Source organism: Somniosus microcephalus, chromosome 12, assembly GCF_052327205.1.
Source record: "Somniosus microcephalus isolate GS21.2 chromosome 12, FLI_Smic_1.0, whole genome shotgun sequence".
Classification (NCBI taxonomy): Eukaryota; Metazoa; Chordata; class Chondrichthyes; order Squaliformes; family Somniosidae; genus Somniosus; species Somniosus microcephalus.
In genome coordinates, this window is record NC_140998.1 from 177,527,262 (window position 1) to 177,555,203 (window position 27,942).

The following is a 27,942-nucleotide window of genomic DNA, read 5'->3' on the forward strand; positions in this document are numbered from 1 at the left end:
CTCACTCACACTGCGAAACTGATACACTCACACGAGATACTAATACACTCACTCACACTGAGAAACTGATATTCAAACACAGAGAAACTAATACACTCACACTGAGAAACTAATACACTCTCTCACACTGAGAAACTAATACACTCACACTGAGAAACTGATACACTCACTCACACTGAGTAACAAATATACTCACTCACAGAGAAACTAATACACTCACTCACACTGAGAAACTGATACAGTCACTCACGCTGAGAAACTAATACACTCACACTGAGAAACTAATACACTCACTCACGCTGAGAAACTACGACACTCACTCCCACGCAGAAACTGATACTCACTCACACTGAGAAACTGATACACTCACTCACACTGAGAAACTGATACACTCACACTGAGAATCTAATACACACACATTGAGAAACTGATACACTCACTCACTGAGAAACTGATACACTCACTCACACTGAGAAACTGATATTGTCACACAGAGAATCTGATACACTCACTCAATGAAAAACAACTACACTCACTCACACTGAGAAACTGATACACTCACTCACACTGAAAAAGGAATACACTCACTCACGCTGAGAAACTGATACACTCACTCACACTGAGAAACTGATACACTCACTCACACTGAGAAACTGATGCACTCACTCACACTGAGAAACTGATACACTCACTCACCCTGAAAAACGAATGCACTCACTCACACTGAGAAACTGATACACTCACTCACCCTGAAAAACGAATGCACTCACTCACACTGAGAAACTGATATACAAACACTGAGAAACTAATACACTCACTGAGAAACTAATACACTCACTCACACACAGAAACTGATACACTCACTCACGCTGAGAAACTGATACACTCACTGACACTGAGAAACTAATACTCTCACTCACACTGAGAAACTGACTCACTCACACTGAGAAACTGATACTCTCACACTGAGAAACTTATACACTCACTCACAATGCAAAACTAATAAACTCACTCACACTGCAAAACTGATAAACTGACTGACACTGAGAATCTGATACACTCACTCACACTGAGAAACTGATACACTCATAATGAGAAACTGATACACTCACTCACACTGAGAAACTGATGCACGCTCTCACCCTGTGAAACTAATATACCCACTCACACTAAGAAACTGATACACTCACTCACACTGAGAAACTGATACACACATAATGAGAAACTGATACACTCACTCACACTGAAAAACTAATACACTCACAATGAGAAACTAATACACACACACTGAGAAACTGATACACTCACTCAGAGAAACTGATACACTCACTCACGCTGAGAAACTACTACACTCACTCACACTGCGAAACTGATACACTCACTCACACTCAGAAACTGATACACTCACTCACACTGAGAAACTAATACACTCACTCACAATGAAAAATTAATAAACTCACTCACACTGAGAAACTGATGCACTCACTCACACTGAGAAACTAATATACTCACTCACACTGTGAAACTGATACACTCACTCACACTGAGAAACTGATACAGTCACTCACGCTGAGAAACTGATATTCAAACACAGAGAAACTGTGAGGGTGCCAGTCAGTTCCTTTTTGTAACCTCTAGATGGCACCTTCACTTGTTTGTTCCTTTTGTTAATTGTTTCTCGTTCTTTGGTGTTAGTTTTTAATCAGCCTGTTAGCTGTTTATGGGTGGCACCTGGTTTTCTTGGTATATAAGTTCTGTTGTTGTTTCACTCAGTGCGCAGTCCTCACTAGGGTGAACCAGGGAGTTAGTCTTGACAATGTGCCTTGTCTTGACAATGTGCCTTGTCTTGACAATGTGCCTTGTCTTGACAATGTGCCTTGTCTTGACAATGTGCCTTGTCTTGACTAGGTTCTCTGTGTGACTAGCCTTTCCTCTATGGCAGCTTGCCTTCACAAGCTGGCTGCCATAGTTCTCTTGAGCTATGTATCTAAGTTTGTGTTCTAGTTCTCTCGAGCTATGTATCTAAGTCTGTGTTCTTGTCTCTGGATTTAAGATGTATTTAAGTCTTGTTCTGTTGAGCTGCTTGTCTTGGTAAGGTGCTGTTTGGACTAGCGTGTTGCTATGTGGGAGCCGTTGGGATCTTGTCTTGAGCCTTGCATTGATAAGCCGATTACCCTCGGGGTAGCTTGTCTGGAGTTGTGCCTCGGCAAGCCGGTTGCCCCTTGTGGTAGCTTGTTGCAAGCTCAGTATAGACAAGTGGGCTTCCTCATGGAAGCTGTCCTGAGTTCCTATCTTGACTAGCCGTCTTGTAACTTGTCTCTAGTTCTCTTGTCTCTAGTTCTTATGTATATTGCTGTGTCCCTTGTGTTAATCTGGTTATGTGTTAATTTAGTAAAGTTCAAACAAAGTATTGTATATTTGTCTCTTGTCTGGTTTCTGCACTTGGGTCCAGAACCTACCTTTGCCTGGAGAGCACGGCCTCGTATTTATACGGCCCCGTGGCTCCCCAACCCTGACAGAAACTAATACACTCACACTGAGAAACTAATACGCTCACTCACGCTGAGAAACTACGACACTCACTCACGCAGAAACTGATACTCACTCACACTGAGAAACTGATACACTCACTCACACTGAGAAACTGATACACTCACTCACGCTGAGAAACTAATACACTCACTCAGACTGAGAAACTGATACACTAACTCTCACTGAGAAACTAATACACTCACACACTGAGTAACCGATACACTCACTCACACTGATAAACTGATACACTCACTCACACTGAGAAAATGATACACTCACTCACACTGAGAAACTGATACTCACTCACACTGAGAAACTGATTCACTCACACTGAGAAACTGATACACTCACTCACACAGAGAAACTGATTCACTCACACTGAGAACCTGATACACTCACTCACAATGCCATACAAATAAACTCACCCACACTGCGAAACTGATACACTCACATGAGATACTAATACACTCACTCACCCTGTGAAACTAATAAACTCACTCACACGGAGAAACTGATACACTCACTCACACTGAGAAACTAATACACTAACTCACAGAGAAAATAATTAACTCACTCATGCTGAGAAACTACTACACTCAATCACACTCAGAAACTGATAAACTCACTCACTGAGAAACTGATACACTCACTCACTGAGAAACTGATATTGTCACACAGAGAAACTGATACACTCACTCACAATGAAAAACAACTACACTCACTCACACTGAGAAACTGATACACTCACTCACACTGAAAAAGGAATACACTCACTCACGCTGAGAAACTGATGCACTCACTCACACTGAGAAACTGATACACTCACTCAGACTGACAATCTGATACACTCACTCACACTGAGAAATTGATACACTCACTCACACGGAGAAACTGATACACTCACGCTGAGAAAATGATGCACTCACTCACACTGAGAAACTGATACACTCACTCAGACTGACAATCTGATACACTCACTCACACTGAGAAATTGATACACTCACTCACAATGAAAAACTAATAAACTCACTCACACTGAGAAACTATTACACTCACTCACCCTGAAAAACGAATGCACTCACTCACACTGAGAAACTGATATACAAACACTGAGAAACTAATACACTCACTGAGAAACTAATACACTCACTCACACACAGAAACTGATACACTCACTCATGCTGAGAAACTGATACACTCACTGACACTGAGAAACTAATACTCTCACTCACACTGAGAAACTGATACTCTCACACTGAGAAACTTATACACTCACTCACAATGCAAAACTAATAAACTCACTCACACTGCGAAACTGATAAACTCACTGACACTGAGAATCTGATACACTCACTCACACTGAGAAACTGATACACTCATAATGAGAAACTGATACACTCACTCACACTGAGAAACTGATGCACGCACTCACCCTGTGAAACTAATATACTCACTGACACTAAGAAACTGATACACTCACTCACACTGAGAAACTGATACACTCATAATGAGAAACTGATACACTCACTCACACTGAAAAACTAATACACTCACACTGAGAAACTAATACACACACACTGAGAAACTGATACACTCACTCAGAGAAACTGATACACTCACTCACACTGAGAAACTACTACACTCACTCACACTGCGAAACTGATACACTCACTCACACTCAGAAACTGATACACTCACTCAGACTGAGAAACTAATACACTCACTCACAATGAAAAATTAATAAACTCACTCACACTGAAAACTGATGCACTCACTCACGCTGAGAAACTAATACACTCACTCAGACTGAGAAACTGATACACTCACACACTGAGAAACTGATACACTAACTCACACTGATAAACTGATACACTCACACACTGAGAAAATGATACACTCACTCACACTGAGAAACTGATACTCACTCACACTGAAAAACTGATTCACTCACACTGAGAAACTGATACACTCACTCACACTGAAAAACTAATACTCTCACTCACACTGAGAAACTGATACTCACTCACACTTAGAAACTGATTCACTCACACTGAGAAACTGATACACTCACTCACAATGCAAAACAAATATACTCACTCACACTGCGAAACTGATACACTCACACGAGATACTAATACACTCACTCACACTGAGAAACTGATATTCAAACACAGAGAAACTAATACACTCACACTGAGAAACTAATACACTCTCTCACACTGAGAAACTAATACACTCACACTGAGAAACTGATACACTTCTCACACTGAGTAACAAATATACTCACTCACAGAGAAACTAATAAACTCACTCACTGAGAAACTTATACAGTCACTCACGCTGAGAAACTAATACACTCACACTGAGAAACTAATACACTCACACTGAGAAACTAATACACTCACTCACACTGAGAAACTACGACACTCACTCACGCAGAAACTGATACTCACTCACTGAGAAACTGATACACTCACTCACACTGAGAAAATGATACACTCACACTGTAAAACTAATACACACACATTGAGAAACTGATACACTAACTCACTGAGAAACTGATACACTCACTCACACTGAGAAACTGATATTGTCACACAGAGAAACTGATACACTCACTCACAATGAAAAACAACTGCACTCACTCACACTGAGAAACTGATACACTCACTCACACTGAAAAATGAATACACTCACTCACGCTGAGAAACTGATGCATTCACTCACACTGAGAAACTGATACACTCACTCAGACTGAGAATCTGATACACTCACTCACACTGAGAAACTGATACACTCACTCACTGAGAAACTGATACACTCACTCACACTGAGAAACTAATGCACTCACTCACTGATACACTGACTCACACTGAGAAACTGATACTCTCACACTGAGAAACTAATACACACACACTGAGAAACTGATACACTCACTCACGCTGAGAAACTGAAACACTCACACACTGAGAAACTGATACACTCACTGAGAAACTGAGAGACTCACACTCAGAAGCGAATACACTCACTCACACTGAGAAACTGATACACACACACTGAGAAATTGATACGCTCACTCACACTGAGAAACTGATACACTCACTCACACTGAGAAACTGAGACACTCACACGGAGAAACTGATACACTCACACGGGAAACTGATACACTCACTCACAATGAAAAATCAATAAACTCACTCACACTGAGAAACTAATACACTCACTCACCCTGAAAAACGAATGCACTCACTCACACTGAGAAACTGATATACAAACACTGAGAAACTAATACACTCACTGAGAAACTAATACTCTCACTCACACTGAGAAACTGATACTCACTCACACTGAGAAACTGATTCACTCACACTGAGAAACTGAAACTCTCACACTGAGAAACTTAAACACTCACTCACAATGCAAAACTAATAAACTCACTCACACTGCGAAACTGATACACTCACTGACACTGAGAATCTGATACACTCACTCACACTGAGAAACTGATACACTCGTAATGAGAAACTGATACACTCACTCACACTGAGAAACTGATGCACGCACTCACCCTGTGAAACTAATATACTCACTCACACTGAGAAACTGATACACTCACTCACACTGAGAAACTGATACACTCATAATGAGAAACTGATACACTCACTCACACTGAAAAACTAATACACTCACACTGAGAAACTAATACACACACTGAGAAACTGATACACTCACTCAGAGAAACTGATACTCACTCACGCTGAGAAACTACTACACTCACTCACACTGAGAAACTAATACACTCACTCACACACAGAAACTGATACACTCACTCACGCTGAGAAACTGATACACTCACTGACACTGAGAAACTAATACTCTCACTCACACTGAGAAACTGATACTCACTCACACTGAGAAACTAATTCACTCACACTGAGAAACTGATACTCTCACACTGAGAAACTTATACACTCACTCACAATGCAAAACTAATAAACTCACTCACACTGCGAAACTGATAAACTCACTGACACTGAGAATCTGATACACTCACTCACACTGAGAAACTGATACACTCATAGTGAGAAACTGATACACTCACTCACACTGAGAAACTGATGCACGCACTCACCCTGTGAAACTAATATACTCACTCACACTAAGAAACTGATACACTCACTCACATTGAGAAACTGATACATTCATAATGAGAAACTGATACACTCACTCACACTGAAAAACTAATACACTCACACTGAGAAACTAATACACACACACTGAGAAACTGATACACTCACTCAGAGAAACTGATACATTCACTCACGCTGAGAAACTACTACACTCACTCACACTGCGAAACTGATACACTCACTCACACCCAGAAACTGATACACTCACTCACACTGAGAAACTAATACACTCACTCACAATGAAAAATTAATAAACTCACTCACACTGAGAAACTAATATACTCACTCACACTGTGAAACTGATACACTCACTCACGCTGAGAAACTAATACACTCACTCAGACTGAGAAACTGGTACACTCACACACTGAGAAACTGATACACTAACTGACACTGAGAAACTAATACACTCACACACTGAGTAACTGATACACTCACTCACACTGATAAACTGATACACTCACTCACACTGAGAAAATGATACACTCACTCACACTGAGAAACTGATACTCACTCACACTGAAAAACTGATTCACTCACACTGAGAAACTGATACATTCACTCACACTGAAAAACTCATTCTTTCACTCACACTGAGAAACTGATACTCACTCACACTGAGAAGCTGATTCACTCACACTGAGAATCTGATACACTCACACTGAGAAACTGATACACTCACTCACTGAAAAATTAATAAACTCACTCACACTGAGAAACTGATGCACTCACTCACACTGAGAAACTAATATACTCACTCACACTGAGAAACTGATACTCACTCACTGAAAAACTGATTCACTCACACTGAGAAACTGATACACTCACACACTGAAAAACTAATACTCTCACTCACACTGAGAAACTGATACACTCACTCACAATGCAAAACAAATATACTCACTCACACTGCGAAACTGATACACTCACACGAGATACTAATACACTCACTCACACTGAGAAACTGATATTCAATCACAGAGAAACTAATACACTCACACTGAGAAACTAATACACACTCTCACACTGAGAAACTAATACACTCACACTGAGAAACTGATACACTCACTCACACTGAGTAACAAATATACTCACTCACAGAGAAACTAATACACTCACTCACACTGAGAAACTGATACAGTCACTCACACTGAGAAACTAATACACTCACACTGAGAAACTAATACACTCACTCACGCTGAGAAACTACGACACTCACTCACACGCAGAAACTGATACTCACTCACACTGAGAAACTGATACACTCACTCACACTGAGAAACTGATACATTCACACTGAGAAACTAATACACACACATTGAGAAACAGAAACACTCACTCACTGAGAAACTGATACACTCACTCACACTGAGAAACTGATATTGTCACACAGAGAATCTGATACACTCACTCAATGAAAAACAACTACACTCACTCACACTGAGAAACTGATACACTCACTCACACTGAAAAAGGAATACACTCACTCACGCTGAGAAACTGATGCACTCACTCACACTGAGAAACTGATACACTCACTCACACTGAGAAACTGATACACTCACTCACCCTGAAAAACGAATGCACTCACTCACACTGAGAAACTGATACACTCACTCACCCTGAAAAACGAATGCACTCACTCACACTGAGAAACTGATATACAAACACTGAGAAACTAATACACTCACTGAGAAACTAATACACTCACTCACACACAGAAACTGATACACTCACTCACGCTGAGAAACTGATACACTCACTGACACTGAGAAACTAATACTCTCACTCACACTGAGAAACTGATACTCACTCACACTGAGAAACTGACTCACTCACACTGAGAAACTGATACTCTCACACTGAGAAACTTATACACTCACTCACAATGCAAAACTAATAAACTCACTCACACTGCGAAACTGATAAACTGACTGACACTGAGAATCTGATACACTCACTCACACTGAGAAACTGATACACTCATAATGAGAAACTGATACACTCACTCACACTGAGAAACTGATGCACGCTCTCACCCTGTGAAACTAATATACCCACTCACACTAAGATACTGATACACTCACTCACACTGAGAAACTGATACACACATAATGAGAAACTGATACACTCACTCACACTGAAAAACTAATACACTCACACTGAGAAACTAATACACACACACTGAGAAACTGATACACTCACTCAGAGAAACTGATACACTCACTCACGCTGAGAAACTACTACACTCACTCACACTGCGAAACTGATACACTCACTCACACTCAGAAACTGATACACTCACTCACACTGAGAAACTAATACACTCACTCACACTGAGAAACTAATATACTCACTCACACTGTGAAACTGATACACTCACTCACGCTGAGAAACTAATACACTCACTCAGACTGAGAAACTGATACACTCACACTGAGAAACTGATACACTAACTGACACTGAGAAACTAATACACTCACACACTGAGTAACTGATACACTCACTCACACTGATAAACTGATACACTCACTCACACTGAGAAAATGATACACTCACTCACACTGAGAAACTGATACTCACTCACACTGAAAAACTGATTCACTCACACTGAGAAACTGATACACTCACTCACAATGCAAAACAAATATACTCACTCACACTGCGAAACTGATACACTCGCACGAGATACTAATACACTCACTCACACTGAGAAACTGATATTCAAACACAGAGAAACTAATACACTCACACTGAGAAACTAATACACTCTCTCACACTGAGAAACTAATACACTCACACTGAGAAACTGATACACTCACTCACACTGAGTAACAAATATACTCACTCACAGAGAAACTAATACACTAACTCACACTGAGAAACTGATACAGCCACTCACGCTGAGAAACTAATACACTCACACTGAGAAACTAATACACTAACTCACAGAGAAACTAATACACTCACTCACGCTGTGAAACTGATATTCAAACACAGAGAAACTAATACACTCACACTGAGAAACTAATACGCTCACTCACGCTGAGAAACTACGACACTCACTCACACGCAGAAACTGATACTCACTCACACTGAGAAACTGATACACTCACTCACACTGAGAAACTGATACACTCACTCACACTGAGAAACTGATATTGTCACACAGAGAAACGGATACACTCACTCACAATGAAAAACAACTACACTCACTCACACTGAGAAACTGATACACTCACTCACACTGAGAAACTGATACACTCACTCACACTGAAAAACTGATTCACTCACACTGAGAAACTGATACACTCACTCACAATGCAAAACAAATATACTCACTCACACTGCGAAACTGATACACTCACACGAGATACTAATACACTCACTCACACTGAGAAACTGATATTCAAACACAGAGAAACTAATACACTCACACTGAGAAACTAATACACTCTCTCACACTGAGAAACTAATACACTCACACTGAGAAACTGATACACTCACTCACACTGAGTAACAAATGTACTCACTCACAGAGAAACTAATACACTCACTCACACTGAGAAACTGATACAGCCACTCACGCTGAGAAACTAATACACTCACACTGAGAAACTAATACACTAACTCACAGAGAAACTAATACACTCACTCACGCTGTGAAACTGATATTCAAACACAGAGAAACTAATACACTCACACTGAGAAACTAATACACTCACTCACGCTGAGAAACTACGACACTCACTCACACGCAGAAACTGATACTCACTCACACTGAGAAACTGATACACTCACTCACACTGAGAAACTGATACACTCACTCACACTGAGAAACTGATATTGTCACACAGAGAAACGGATACACTCACTCACAATGAAAAACAGCTACACTCACTCACACTGAGAAACTGATACACTCACTCACACTGAGAAACTGATACACTCACTCACACTGAGAAACTAATGCACTCACTCACACTGATACACTCACTCACACTGAGAAACTGATACTCTCACACTGAGGAACTAATACACTCACACACTGAGAAACTGATACACTCACTCACGCTGAGTAACTGAAACACTCACACTGAGAAACTGATACACTCACTGAGAAACTGAGAGACTCACACTCAGAAGCGAATACACTCACTCACACTGAGAAACTGATACACTCACTCACACTGAGAAACTGAGACACTCACACGGAGCAACTGATACACTCACACGGAGAAACTGATACAATCACTCACAATGAAAAACTAATAAACTCACTCACACTGAGAAACTAATACACTCACTCACCCTGAAAAACGAAAGCACTCACTCACACTGAGAAACTGATATACAAACACTGAGAAACTAATACACTCACACTGAGAAACTAATATACTCACTCACGCTGAGAAACTACGACACTCACTCACACGCAGAAACTGATACTCACTCACACTGAGAAACTGATACACTCACTCACACTGAGAAACTGATACACTCCCTCACACTGAGAAACTGATATTGTCACACAGAGAAACTGATGCACTCACTCACAATGAAAAACAACTACACTCACTCACACTGAGAAACTGATACACTCACTCACACTGAAAAAGGAATACACTCACTCTCGCTGAGAAACTGATGCACTCACTCACACTGAGATACTGATACACTCACTCACACTGAGAATCTGATACACTCACTCACACTGAGAATCTGATACACTCACACACTGAGAAACTGATACACTCACTCACACTGAGAAACTGATACACTCACTCACACTGAGAAACTAATGCACTCACTCACACTGATACACTCACTCACACTGAGAAACTGATACTCTCACACTGAGAAAATAATACACTCACACACTGAGAAACTGATACACTCACTCCCGCTGAGAAACTGAAACACTCACACTGAGAAACTGATACACTCACACTGAGAAACTGAGAGACTCACACTCAGAAGCGAATACAGTCACTCACACTGAGAAACTGATACACTCACACACTGAGAAATTGATACGCTCACTCACACTGAGAAACTGATACACTCACTCACACTGAGAAACTGAGACACTCACACGGAGAGACTGATACACTCACACGGAGAAACTGATACACTCACTCACAATGAAAAACTAATAAACTCACTCACACTGAGAAACTAATACACTCACTCACCCTGAGAAACGAATGCACTCACTCACACTGAGAAACTGATATACAAACACTGAGAAACTAATACACTCACTGAGAAACTAATACACTCACTCACACACAGAAACTGATAAACTCACTCACGCTGAGAAACTGATACACTCACTGACACTGAGAAACTAATACTCTCACTCACACTGAGAAACTGATACTCACTCACACTGAGAAACTGATTCACTCACACTGAGAAACTGATACTCTCACACTGAGAAACTTATACACTCACTCACAATGCAAAACTAATAAACTCACTCACACTGCGAAACTGATAAACTCACTGAAACTGAGAATCTGATACACTCACTCACTGAGAAACTGATACACTCATAATGAGAAACTGATACACTCACTCACACTGAGAAACTGATGCACGCACTCACCCTGTGAAACTAATATACTCACTCACACTAAGAAACTGATACACTCACTCACATTGAGAAACTGATACATTCATAATGAGAAACTGATACACTCACTCACACTGAAAAACTAATACACTCACACTGAGAAACTAATACACACACACTGAGAAACTGATACACTCACTCAGAGAAACTGATACACTCACTCACGCTGAGAAACTACTACACTCACTCACACTGCGAAACTGATACACTCACTCACACCCAGAAACTGATACACTCACTCACACTGAGAAACTAATACACTCACTCACAATGAAAAATTAATAAACTCACTCACACTGAGAAACTGATGCACTCACTCACACTGAGAAACTAATATACTCACTCACACTGTGAAACTGATACACTCACTCACGCTGAGAAACTAATACACTCACTCAGACTGAGAAACTGGTACACTCACACACTGAGAAACTGATACACTAACTCACACTGAGAAACTAATACACTCACACACTGAATAACTGATACACTCACTCACACTGATAAACTGATACACTCACTCACACTGAGAAAATGATACACTCACTCACACTGAGAAACTGATACTCACTCACACTGAAAAACTGATTCACTCACACTGAGATACTGATACACTCACTCACACTGAAAAACTAATACTCTCACTCACACTGAGAAACTGATACTCACTCACACTGAGAAGCTGATTCACTCACACTGAGAAACTGATACACTCACTCACAATGCAAAACAAATATACTCACTCACTGCAAAACTGATACACTCACACGAGATACTAATACACTCACTCACACTGAGAAACTGATATTCAAACACAGAGAAACTAATACACTCACACTGAGAAACTAATACACTCTCTCACTGAGAAACTAATACACTCACACTGAGAAACTGATACACTCACTCACAGAGAAACTAATACACTCACTCACACTGAGAAACTGATACAGTCACTCACGCTGAGAAACTAATACACTCACAATGAGAAACTAATACACTAACTCACAGAGAAACTAATGCACTCACTCACGCTGTGAAACTGATATTCAAACACAGAGAAACTAATACACTCACACTGAGAAACTAATACGCTCACTCACGCTGAGAAACTACGACACTCACTCACACGCAGAAACTGATACTCACTCACACTGAGAAACTGATACACTCACTCACACTGAGAAACTAATACACTCACTCACAATGAAAAATTAATAAACTCACTCACACTGAGAAACTGACGCACTCACTCACACTGAGAAACTAATATACTCACTCACACTGTGAAACTGATACACTCACTCACGCTGAGAAACTAATACACTCACTCAGACTGAGAAACTGATACACTCACACTGAGAAACTGATACACTAACTGACACTGAGAAACTAATACACTCACACACTGAGTAACTGATACACTCACTCACACTGATAAACTGATACACTCACTCACACTGAGAAAATGATACACTCACTCACACTGAGAAACTGATACTCACTCACACTGAAAAACTGATTCACTCACACTGAGAAACTGATACACTCACTCACAATGCAAAACAAATATACTCACTCACACTGCGAAACTGATACACTCGCACGAGATACTAATACACTCACTCACACTGAGAAACTGATATTCAAACACAGAGAAACTAATACACTCACACTGAGAAACTAATACACTCTCTCACACTGAGAAACTAATACACTCACACTGAGAAACTGATACACTCACTCACACTGAGTAACAAATATACTCACTCACAGAGAAACTAATACACTAACTCACACTGAGAAACTGATACAGCCACTCACGCTGAGAAACTAATACACTCACACTGAGAAACTAATACACTAACTCACAGAGAAACTAATACACTCACTCACGCTGTGAAACTGATATTCAAACACAGAGAAACTAATACACTCACACTGAGAAACTAATACGCTCACTCACGCTGAGAAACTACGACACTCACTCACACGCAGAAACTTATACTCACTCACACTGAGAAACTGATACACTCACTCACACTGAGAAACTGATACACTCACTCACACTGAGAAACTGATATTGTCACACAGAGAAACGGATACACTCACTCACAATGAAAAACAACTACACTCACTCACACTGAGAAACTGATACACTCACTCACACTGAGAAACTGATACACTCACTCACACTGAAAAACTGATTCACTCACACTGAGAAACTGATACACTCACTCACAATGCAAAACAAATATACTCACTCACACTGCGAAACTGATACACTCACACGAGATACTAATACACTCACTCACACTGAGAAACTGATATTCAAACACAGAGAAACTAATACACTCACACTGAGAAACTAATACACTCTCTCACACTGAGAAACTAATACACTCACACTGAGAAACTGATACACTCACTCACACTGAGTAACAAATGTACTCACTCACAGAGAAACTAATACACTCACTCACACTGAGAAACTGATACAGCCACTCACGCTGAGAAACTAATACACTCACACTGAGAAACTAATACACTAACTCACAGAGAAACTAATACACTCACTCACGCTGTGAAACTGATATTCAAACACAGAGAAACTAATACACTCACACTGAGAAACTAATACACTCACTCACGCTGAGAAACTACGACACTCACTCACACGCAGAAACTGATACTCACTCACACTGAGAAACTGATACACTCACTCACACTGAGAAACTGATACACTCACTCACACTGAGAAACTGATATTGTCACACAGAGAAACGGATACACTCACTCACAATGAAAAACAGCTACACTCACTCACACTGAGAAACTGATACACTCACTCACACTGAGAAACTGATACACTCACTCACACTGAGAAACTAATGCACTCACTCACACTGATACACTCACTCACACTGAGAAACTGATACTCTCACACTGAGGAACTAATACACACACACTGAGAAACTGATACACTCACTCACGCTGAGTAACTGAAACACTCACACTGAGAAACTGATACACTCACTGAGAAACTGAGAGACTCACACTCAGAAGCGAATACACTCACTCACACTGAGAAACTGATACACTCACTCACACTGAGAAACTGAGACACTCACACGGAGCAACTGATACACTCACACGGAGAAACTGATACAATCACTCACAATGAAAAACTAATAAACTCACTCACACTGAGAAACTAATACACTCACTCACCCTGAAAAACGAAAGCACTCACTCACACTGAGAAACTGATATACAAACACTGAGAAACTAATACACTCACACTGAGAAACTAATATACTCACTCACGCTGAGAAACTACGACACTCACTCACACGCAGAAACTGATACTCACTCACACTGAGAAACTGATACACTCACTCACACTGAGAAACTGATACACTCCCTCACACTGAGAAACTGATATTGTCACACAGAGAAACTGATGCACTCACTCACAATGAAAAACAACTACACTCACTCACACTGAGAAACTGATACACTCACTCACACTGAAAAAGGAATACACTCACTCTCGCTGAGAAACTGATGCACTCACTCACACTGAGATACTGATACACTCACTCACACTGAGAATCTGATACACTCACTCACACTGAGAATCTGATACACTCACACACTGAGAAACTGATACACTCACTCACACTGAGAAACTGATACACTCACTCACACTGAGAAACTAATGCACTCACTCACACTGATACACTCACTCACACTGAGAAACTGATACTCTCACACTGAGAAAATAATACACTCACACACTGAGAAACTGATACACTCACTCCCGCTGAGAAACTGAAACACTCACACTGAGAAACTGATACACTCACACTGAGAAACTGAGAGACTCACACTCAGAAGCGAATACAGTCACTCACACTGAGAAACTGATACACTCACACACTGAGAAATTGATACGCTCACTCACACTGAGAAACTGATACACTCACTCACACTGAGAAACTGAGACACTCACACGGAGAGACTGATACACTCACACGGAGAAACTGATACACTCACTCACAATGAAAAACTAATAAACTCACTCACACTGAGAAACTAATACACTCACTCACCCTGAGAAACGAATGCACTCACTCACACTGAGAAACTGATATACAAACACTGAGAAACTAATACACTCACTGAGAAACTAATACACTCACTCACACACAGAAACTGATAAACTCACTCACGCTGAGAAACTGATACACTCACTGACACTGAGAAACTAATACTCTCACTCACACTGAGAAACTGATACTCACTCACACTGAGAAACTAATTCACTCACACTGAGAAACTGATACTCTCACACTGAGAAACTTATACACTCACTCACAATGCAAAACTAATAAACTCACTCACACTGCGAAACTGATAAACTCACTGAAACTGAGAATCTGATACACTCACTCACTGAGAAACTGATACACTCATAATGAGAAACTGATACACTCACTCACACTGAGAAACTGATGCACGCACTCACCCTGTGAAACTAATATACTCACTCACACTAAGAAACTGATACACTCACTCACATTGAGAAACTGATACATTCATAATGAGAAACTGATACACTCACTCACACTGAAAAACTAATACACTCACACTGAGAAACTAATACACACACACTGAGAAACTGATACACTCACTCAGAGAAACTGATACACTCACTCACGCTGAGAAACTACTACACTCACTCACACTGCGAAACTGATACACTCACTCACACCCAGAAACTGATACACTCACTCACACTGAGAAACTAATACACTCACTCACAATGAAAAATTAATAAACTCACTCACACTGAGAAACTGATGCACTCACTCACACTGAGAAACTAATATACTCACTCACACTGTGAAACTGATACACTCACTCACGCTGAGAAACTAATACACTCACTCAGACTGAGAAACTGGTACACTCACACACTGAGAAACTGATACACTAACTCACACTGAGAAACTAATACACTCACACACTGAATAACTGATACACTCACTCACACTGATAAACTGATACACTCACTCACACTGAGAAAATGATACACTCACTCACACTGAGAAACTGATACTCACTCACACTGAAAAACTGATTCACTCACACTGAGATACTGATACACTCACTCACACTGAAAAACTAATACTCTCACTCACACTGAGAAACTGATACTCACTCACACTGAGAAGCTGATTCACTCACACTGAGAAACTGATACACTCACTCACAATGCAAAACAAATATACTCACTCACTGCAAAACTGATACACTCACACGAGATACTAATACACTCACTCACACTGAGAAACTGATATTCAAACACAGAGAAACTAATACACTCACACTGAGAAACTAATACACTCTCTCACTGAGAAACTAATACACTCACACTGAGAAACTGATACACTCACTCACACTGAGTAACAAATATACTCACTCACAGAGAAACTAATACACTCACTCACACTGAGAAACTGATACAGTCACTCACGCTGAGAAACTAATACACTCACAATGAGAAACTAATACACTAACTCACAGAGAAACTAATGCACTCACTCACGCTGTGAAACTGATATTCAAACACAGAGAAACTAATACACTCACACTGAGAAACTAATACGCTCACTCACGCTGAGAAACTACGACACTCACTCACACGCAGAAACTGATACTCACTCACACTGAGAAACTGATACACTCACTCACACTGAGAAACTGATACACTCACTCACGCTGAGAAACTAATACACTCACTCAGACTGAGAAACTGATACACCATCTCTCACTGAGAAACTAATACACTCACACACTGAGTAACCAATACACTCACTCACACTGATAAACTGATACACTCACTCACACTGAGAAAATGATACACTCACTCACACTGAGAAACTGATACTCACTCACACTGAGAAACTGATTCACTCACACTGAGAAACTGATACACTCACTCACACAGAGAAACTGATTCACTCACACTGAGAACCTGATACACTCACTCACAATGCCATACAAATAAACTCACCCACACTGCGAAACTGATACACTCACACGAGATACTAATACACTCACTCACACTGAGAAACTGATGCACACACTCACCCTGTGAAACTAATAAACTCACTTGTTGTGTATGTAATGTGTGTGCTACTTTGAACATTTGGACAGGACTGCACTACTTGTTGGGCGTAGTGATATGCAGTACCACTCCTGGCCATAGGGGTATAAATAGTACTGTGGGTACTGATCCCCCTCAGTTCCCGCCTGTGGGCATGAAGTAAAGACCTATGTATAGTCCCTACCTCCAACCAGTAAAGACCTGTTTGAGTTATACGTTTAAGTCTTTGTGTTAATTGTTCAATACAATACACATACTTAACACTGGCGACGAGTCGGTTCGAACCCTGCGGCAGTTATTCCACAGCGGCTTCGTCAAAAGACAGGACGTTGAAGAGAGGATCCAATCCTCAACACCCCACTGAAAACTGAAGGGCAGCAGAAATCCTGACAGCTTCCAGCGACTGGAAGCGACAGGCATTAGGACCCTGAAGCCTCCATAACCTCGTGGGTAAGCCAGAGCCCGGGAGGGCGCGAGCGGGTAAGCCAGAGCCCGGGAGGGAGTGAGCAAGAGCTGCCGAGCGGGTGAGCCAGAGGCCGGGAGCCGCTTCAAGCGGGAGGCGCTTAGCGGGCCAGCGATCACACCGGTGATAAGGGCTGAGAACCGTTTCGGGCGGGCGGCGCACCAGCGATCGCACAGGAGATAAGAGCCACAGTCGGGCTGAAAGTCAGCGACGAGAAGTGCGGGAAAACCGCCATTGAAGTGGGCGGGGAGAGCGAGAAGCGCGGGAAAGCTGCCATTTTTCGCGGGAAAACCGCTGGGGAAGAAGGCAGAAGCGGGAAAACCGCCATTTTGTGGGCGGAGGACGACGGCAAGAGCGGGAAGCCGCCATCTTGGATAACAGTAAAAAAAAAAAAATCTGAGAAATTGCAAATCTGATAAAGTACTACAATGCCTAAACACGGGAATATTAGCAACTTTGATAGTGACATCGAAGATTGGGCCATATATGTTGAACGAGTTAAAAATTATTGTAAGGCCAATAAAATTCGTGAGGCTGATAAAGCACTAACATTATTAAATTTAATGGGTGCGAAGACATACGGGCAATTGAAACACTTGTTATCACCAGATGAACCGGCGGATAAGACGTTCGATGAGATTGTTACTGTCCTGAAAGATCATCTAAACCCCACGCCGCTGATGCTAGCGGAACGATTTAAATTTTATGACAGAAGGCAGCTACAGCATGAAAGCAATGCTGATTATTTGCTGGAATTGCGTAAATTAGCGAAATATTGCCAGTTTGGAACGGGACTGACAGAGGCACTTCGAGACAAATTTGTGTGTGGTTTATTTAAACAGGATACACAAAAGCGACTGCTCGAGGAGAATGAGCTGACGCTTGAGAAGGCGGTCACTATGGCAGCAGCACACGAAGCCGCAGCGAGAGGCACGGCAGTAATGCAGCTACGGTCACTGGAGCTCAGTGCACACAAATTGGGTGTGAGTTCTGGCAAATGTTATCGTTGTGGAAAGACAACGCATGATCAGAACCAGTGTTGGTTTAAAAACCAAGAATGTAGAACTTGTGGTAGGCTTGGACATATAGCTAGAGTATGCAGGTCAGGGAAGAAGACCAGCAACAAGAAGTCACCGCAAGGAAAATACGCAAAGGTACACAAGGTGACCGAACAGGAGTCTGATTCAGACGCTAGCAGTAATGAACTGGCTAGCTTAAGCTGTAATGAACTGGCTAGCTTAAGAGTACTCAACGCTGGTAAGGGTGCAGACCTCCAGACAATTTGGGTCACTCTTCAGATAGAAGGAGTCCAAGTAAAACTGGAATTGGACACTGGATCGGCATTGACGGTCATAAATAAGAAAGATTACGGAAAGTTATTCCAACATATTCCCCTACAGGATACGGGGATTATATTGAAAACATACACGGGGCAAAGAGTGTACCCCATCGGGAAAATAGAGGTTGCAGTGGTCCACAAGGGCGAAGACAGTCAAATAATGGACTTATATGTGATATCTGAAGGAGGTCCTCCACTACTAGGACGGGAGTGGATTAGGAAAATGAATATGGACTGGCATTTCCTACAAACAATAACGAGTGAGAACTCGGTGAAGATAGTCGGCCCAGACTCTGGAACGGATGATGGTAAGCCCAACTCAGGTGCAAAAGACAAAGTTTCAGCACAGAATTCCACTGAGCAACAACAACATAGTTTAACTGTGGATTCTGAGTCTGGCAAGTCTACTGATGTGCCCATTTCTGAGGGACACCGGGCTCGAACTCAACTCCATTTCAAACTACAACAGCAATTAGAACAAATGCTTCGCCGTTTTGAGCAAGAGTTGAATGCAATGAAAGAGTTCTTTGATATAGAGTTGGAGAATCTGGAAAGACAACAGAAGCAGCTGATGGAGAAAATGGAGCAGGAGCACACAAAACGTCTGATGTCAGAGGAGTTAACGGTTAGCCAACTCCTGCATATGCTGAAGGACAGGACTCTGAAATGGGAAAAACTTGAACATGAACTTCAATATTCAAACGAAAGGGGTTCGGAGCTCTCAAAGGTTATTGGAAGAGCTGAGGTCGCAACACAGACTGAGATGACTGCAACAGAGCAGCCCTTGGATGCCAAAAGTACGCTGACTCACGTCAACGTAGAACAACAGACCGCTGAAACAGCTGCTCCGGTAGAGGGATTGCATAGTCCGATCAATCAATCTCCAAAGGAAGTTGAAGTATTAAAATCACAAATGAGGTCACTAGTAAACGACTTGCTGAAAGCCCAGAAAAAGCTGGATGCAGAGGTACACATGAAGAAGTCTCTTCAGGAAAGATGTCTGGATTTGGAACAAGAGCTGGCTAACGTCCAGCTGGGTATGGAGGAAATAGACGACCCTCTCACTGGTCTAGCTCAGGACGACACCGAATATTACGATGTCCTGTCCTGCCCAGCTTGTAACTTCGACTCCCAAAGTGCAGAAATCATGGAGGAGCACCAAAAGTCTACGGAACATCGGGAGAAGCTGGCTCTACGATGGAAACAGGAGGAAGAGAAGGAGGAACTGCGCATGCAGCTGTGGCAGCTGACAATGGAGCCCAGAGAGTCTCCAAGAAGCAGAAAAGGAAAAGTAAAAACAGAAGATGACCCATCTGAACCATTATCAACTCTACCAGATCACACACGTGGTCCCTCCGAACGGAGCCAATTCAGTTCGGAAGTTCAAACTGTTAAATCCATGGAAGGACTATTGAATGAGTCACTCCAGCAACGTGAACTGACTACACCACAGAGATTGAATCTGTGAACTGTTTTCCGCAGAGACTAAATCTGTGATCTGTTTTGACATGAAGTTATCTATGTATCTATGTTATTCTGTTATGTAAACCTGAAGTTATATATGTATATATGTTATTACGTTATGTTAAATGGGGAGATGACTGTAAAGCTAGGAAGGGAGGAATGTTGTGTATGTAATATGTGTGCTACTTTGAACCTATGGACAGGACTGCACTACTTGTTGGGCGTAGTGATACGCAGTACCACTCCTGGCCATAGGGGTATAAATAGTACTGTGGGTACTGATCCCCCTCAGTTCCCGCCTGTGGGCATGAAGTAAAGACCTATGTATAGTCCCTACCTCCAACCAGTAAAGACCTGTTTGAGTTATACGTTTAAGTCTTTGTGTTAATTGTTCAATACAATACACACACTTAACATCACTCACACGGAGAAACTGATACACTCACTCACACTGAAATACAAATACACTCACACTGAGAAACTAATACACACACACTGAGAAACTGATACACTCACTCAGAGAAATTGATACACTTACTCACACTGAGAAACTGATACACTCACTCACACTGAAAAACTAATACTCTCACTCACACTGAGAAACTGATACTCACTCACACTAAGAAACTGATTCACTCACACTGAGAAACTGATACACTCACTCACAATGCAAAACAAATATACTCACTCACACTGCGAAACTGATACACTCACACGAGATACTAATACACTCACTCACACTGAGAAACTGATATTCAAACACAGAGAAACTAATACACTCACACTGAGAAACTAATACACTCTCTCACACTGAGAAACTAATACACTCACACTGAGAAACTGATACACTCACTCACACTGAGTAACAAATATACTCACTCACAGAGAAACTAATACACTCACTCACACTGAGAAACTGATAAAGTCACTCACGCTGAGAAACTAATACACTCACACTGAGAAACTAATACACTAACTCACAGAGAAACTAATACACTCACTCATGGTGTGAAACTGATATTCAAACACATAGAAACTAATACATTCACACTGAGAAACTAATACACTCACTCACGCTGAGAAACTACGACACTCACTCACGCAGAAACTGATACTCACTCACACTGAGAAACTGATACACTCACTCACACTGAGAAACTGAGACACTCACACTGAGAAACTAATACACACACATTGAGAAACTGATACACTCACTCACTGAGAAACTGATACACTCACTCACACTGAGAAACTGATATTGTCACAGAGAAACTGATACACTCACTCACAATGAAAAACAACTACACTCACACACTGAGAAACTGATACACTCACTCACACTGAAAAAGGAATACACTCACTCACGCTGAGAAACTGATGCATTCACTCACACTGAGAAACTGATACACTCACTCAGACTGAGAATCTGATACACTCACTCACACTGAGAAACTGATACACTCACTCACACTGAGAAACTGATACACACTCACACTGAGAAACTAATGCACTCACTCACACTGATACACTCACTCACACTGAGAAACTGATATTCTCACACTGAGAAACTAATACACTCACACTGAGAAACTGATACACTCACTCACGCTGAGAAACTGAAACACTCACACACTGAGAAACTGATACACTCACTGAGAAACTGAGAGACTCACACTCAGAAGCGAATACACTCACTCACACTGACAAATTTATACACTCACACTGAGAAACTGATACACTCACTCACACTGAGAAAATGAGACACTCACACGGAGAAACTGATACACTCAGACGGGAAACTGATACACTCACTCACAATGAAAAACTAATAAACTCACTCACACTGAGAAACTAATACACTCACTCACCCTGAAAAACGAATGCACTCACTCACACTGAGAAACTGATATACAAACACTGAGAAACTAATACACTCACTGAGAAACTAATACTCTCACTCACACTGAGAAACTGATACTCACTCACACTGAGAAACTGATTCACTCACACTGAGAAACTGAAACTCTCACACTGAGAAACTTAAACACTCACTCACAATGCAAAACTAATAAACTCACTCACACTGAGAATCTGATACACTCACTCACACTGAGAAACTGATACACTCGTAATGAGAAACTGATACACTCACTCACACTGAGAAACTGATGCATGCACTCACCCTGTGAAACTAATATACTCACTCACACTGAGAAACTGATACACTCACTCACACTGAAAAACTAATACACTCACACTGAGAAACTAATACACACACTGAGAAACTGATACACTCACTCAGAGAAACTGATACACTCACTCACGCTGAGAAACTACTACACTCACTCACACTGCGAAACTGATACACTCACTCACACTCAGAATCTGATACACTCACTCACACTGAGAAACTAATACACTCACTCACAATGAAAAATTAATAAACTCACTCACACTGAGAAACTGATGCACTCACACACTGAGAAACTAATATACTCACTCACACTGTGAAACTGATACACACACTCACGCTGAGAAACTAATACACTCACTCAGACTGAGAAACTGATAAACTCACACTGAGAAACTGATGCACTAAATCACACTGAGAAACTAATACACTCACACACTGAGTAACTGATACACTCACTCACACTGATAAACTGATACACTCACTCACATTGAGAAAATGATACACTCACTGACACAGGGAAACCGATACTCACTCACACTGAAAAACTGATTCACTCACACTGAGAAACTGATACACTCACTCACACTGAAAAACTAATACTCTCACTCACACTGAGAAACTGATACTCACTCACACTGTGAAACTGATTCACTCCCACTGAGAAACTGATACACTCACTCACAATGCAAAACAAATAAACTCACTCACACTGCGAAACTGATACACTCACACGAGGTAGTAATACACTCACCCACACTGATAAACTGATATTCAAACACAGAGAAACTAATACACTCTCTCACACTGAGAAATTAATACACTCACACTGAGAAACTGATACACTCACTCACACTGAGTAACTAATATACTCACTCACAGAGAAACTAATACACTCACTCACACTGAGAAACTGATACAGTCACTCACGCTGAGAAACTAATACACTCACACTGAGAAACTAATACACTAACTCACAGAGAAACTAATACACTCACTCACGCTGTGAAACTGATATTCAAACACAGAGAATCTAATACACTCACACTGAGAATCTAATACACTCACTCTCGCTGAGAAACTACGACACTCACTCACATGCAGAAACTGATACTCACTCACACTGAGAAACTGATACACTCACTCACACTGAGAAACTGATATACTCACACTGAGAAACTAATACACACACATTGAGAAACTGATACTATCACTCACTGAGAAACGGATACACACACACTGAGAAACTGATATTGTCACACAGAGAAACAGATACACTCACTCACAATGAAAACAACTACACCCACTCACACTGAGAAACTGATACACTCACTCACACTGAAAAAGGAATACACTCACTCACGCTGAGAAACTGATGCACTCACTGACACTGAGAAACTGATACACTCACTCAGACTGAGAATCTGATACACGCACTCACACTGAGAAACTGATACACTCACTCACACTGAGAAACTGATACACTCACTCACACTGAGAAACTAATGCACTCACTCACACTGATACACTCACTCACTGAGAAACTGATACACTCACACTGAGAATCTAATACACTCACACACTGAGAAACTGATACACTCACTCACGCTGAGAAACTGAAACACTCACACTGAGAAACTGATACACTCACTGAGAAACTGAGAGACTCACACTCAGAAGCGAATACACTCACTGACACTGAGAAACTGATACACTCACTCACAGTGAGAAACTGAGACACTCACACGGAGAAACTGATACACTCACATGGAGAAACTGATACACTCACTCACAATGAAAAACTAATAAACTCACTCACATTGAGGAATTGATGTACAAACACTGAGGAACTAATACACTCACTGAGAAACTAATACACTCACTGACACTGAGAAACTAATACTCTCACTCACTGAGAAACTGATACTCATTCACACTGAGAAACTGATTCACTCACACTGAGAAACTGATACTCTGACACTGAGAAACTTATACACTCACTCACAGTGCAAAACTAATAAACTCACTCACTGCGAAACTGATACACTCACTGACACTGAGAATCTGATACACTCACTCACACTGAGAAACTGAGACACTCAATGAGAAACTGATACACTCACTCACACTGAGAAGCTGATGCACTCACACTGAGAAACTAATACACTCACTCACACTGATAAACTGATACACTCACTCACACTGAGAAAATGACACACTCACTCACACTGATAAACTGATACACTCACTCACACTGATAAACTGATACACTCACTCACACTGAGAAAATGACACACTCACTCACACTGAGAAACTGATACTCACTCACTGAGAAACTGATTCACTCACACTGAGAAACTGATACACTCACTCACACAGAGAAATTAATACTCTCACTCACACTGAGAAACTGATACTCACTCACACTGAGAAACTGATTCACTCACACTGAGAAACTGATAAACTCACTCAATGCAAAACAAAAAAACTCACTCACACTGCGAAACTGATACACTCACACGAGATACTAATACACTCACTCACATTGAGAAACTGATGCACACACTCACCCTGTGAAACTAATAAACTCACTCACACGGAGAAACTGATACACTCACTGACACTGAGAAACTGATACACTCACTCACACTGAAAAAAGAATACACTCACACTGAGAATCTGATACACTCACTCAGAGAAATTGATACACTTACTCACACTGAGAAACTGATACACTCACTCACACTGAGAAACTAATACACTAACTCACAGAGAAAATAATTAACTCACTCATGCTGAGAAACTACAACACTCAATCACACCGTGAAGCTGATACACTCACTCACACTCAGAAACTGATACACTCACTCACACTGAGAATCTAATACACTCACTCACACTGAGAAACTGATACACTCACTCACACTGAGAAACTGATACACTCACTCACACTGAAAAACTAATACTCACACACTGAGAAACTGATACACTTACTCACACTGAGAAACTGATACACTTACACTGAGAAACTGATACACTAACTCACACTGAGAAACTAATACACTCACACACTGAGAAACTGATACACTCACTCACACTGAGAAACTGATACACTCACTCACACTGAGAAACTGATACACTTACTCACACTGAGAAACTGATACACTTACACTGAGAAACTGATACACTAACTCACACTGAGAAACTAATACACTCACACACTGAGAAACTGATACACTCACTCACACTGAGAAACTGATATACTCACACTGAGAAACTAATACACACACATTGAGAAACTGATACTATCACTCACTGAGAAACGGATACACACACACTGAGAAACTGATATTGTCACACAGAGAAACAGATACACTCACTCACAATGAAAACAACTACACCCACTCACACTGAGAAACTGATACACTCACTCACACTGAAAAAGGAATACACTCACTCACGCTGAGAAACTGATGCACTCACTGACACTGAGAAACTGATACACTCACTCAGACTGAGAATCTGATACACGCACTCACACTGAGAAACTGATACACTCACTCACACTGAGAAACTGATACACTCACTCACACTGAGAAACTAATGCACTCACTCACACTGATACACTCACTCACTGAGAAACTGATACACTCACACTGAGAATCTAATACACTCACACACTGAGAAACTGATACACTCACTCACGCTGAGAAACTGAAACACTCACACTGAGAAACTGATACACTCACTGAGAAACTGAGAGACTCACACTCAGAAGCGAATACACTCACTGACACTGAGAAACTGATACACTCACTCACAGTGAGAAACTGAGACACTCACACGGAGAAACTGATACACTCACATGGAGAAACTGATACACTCACTCACAATGAAAAACTAATAAACTCACTCACATTGAGGAATTGATGTACAAACACTGAGGAACTAAT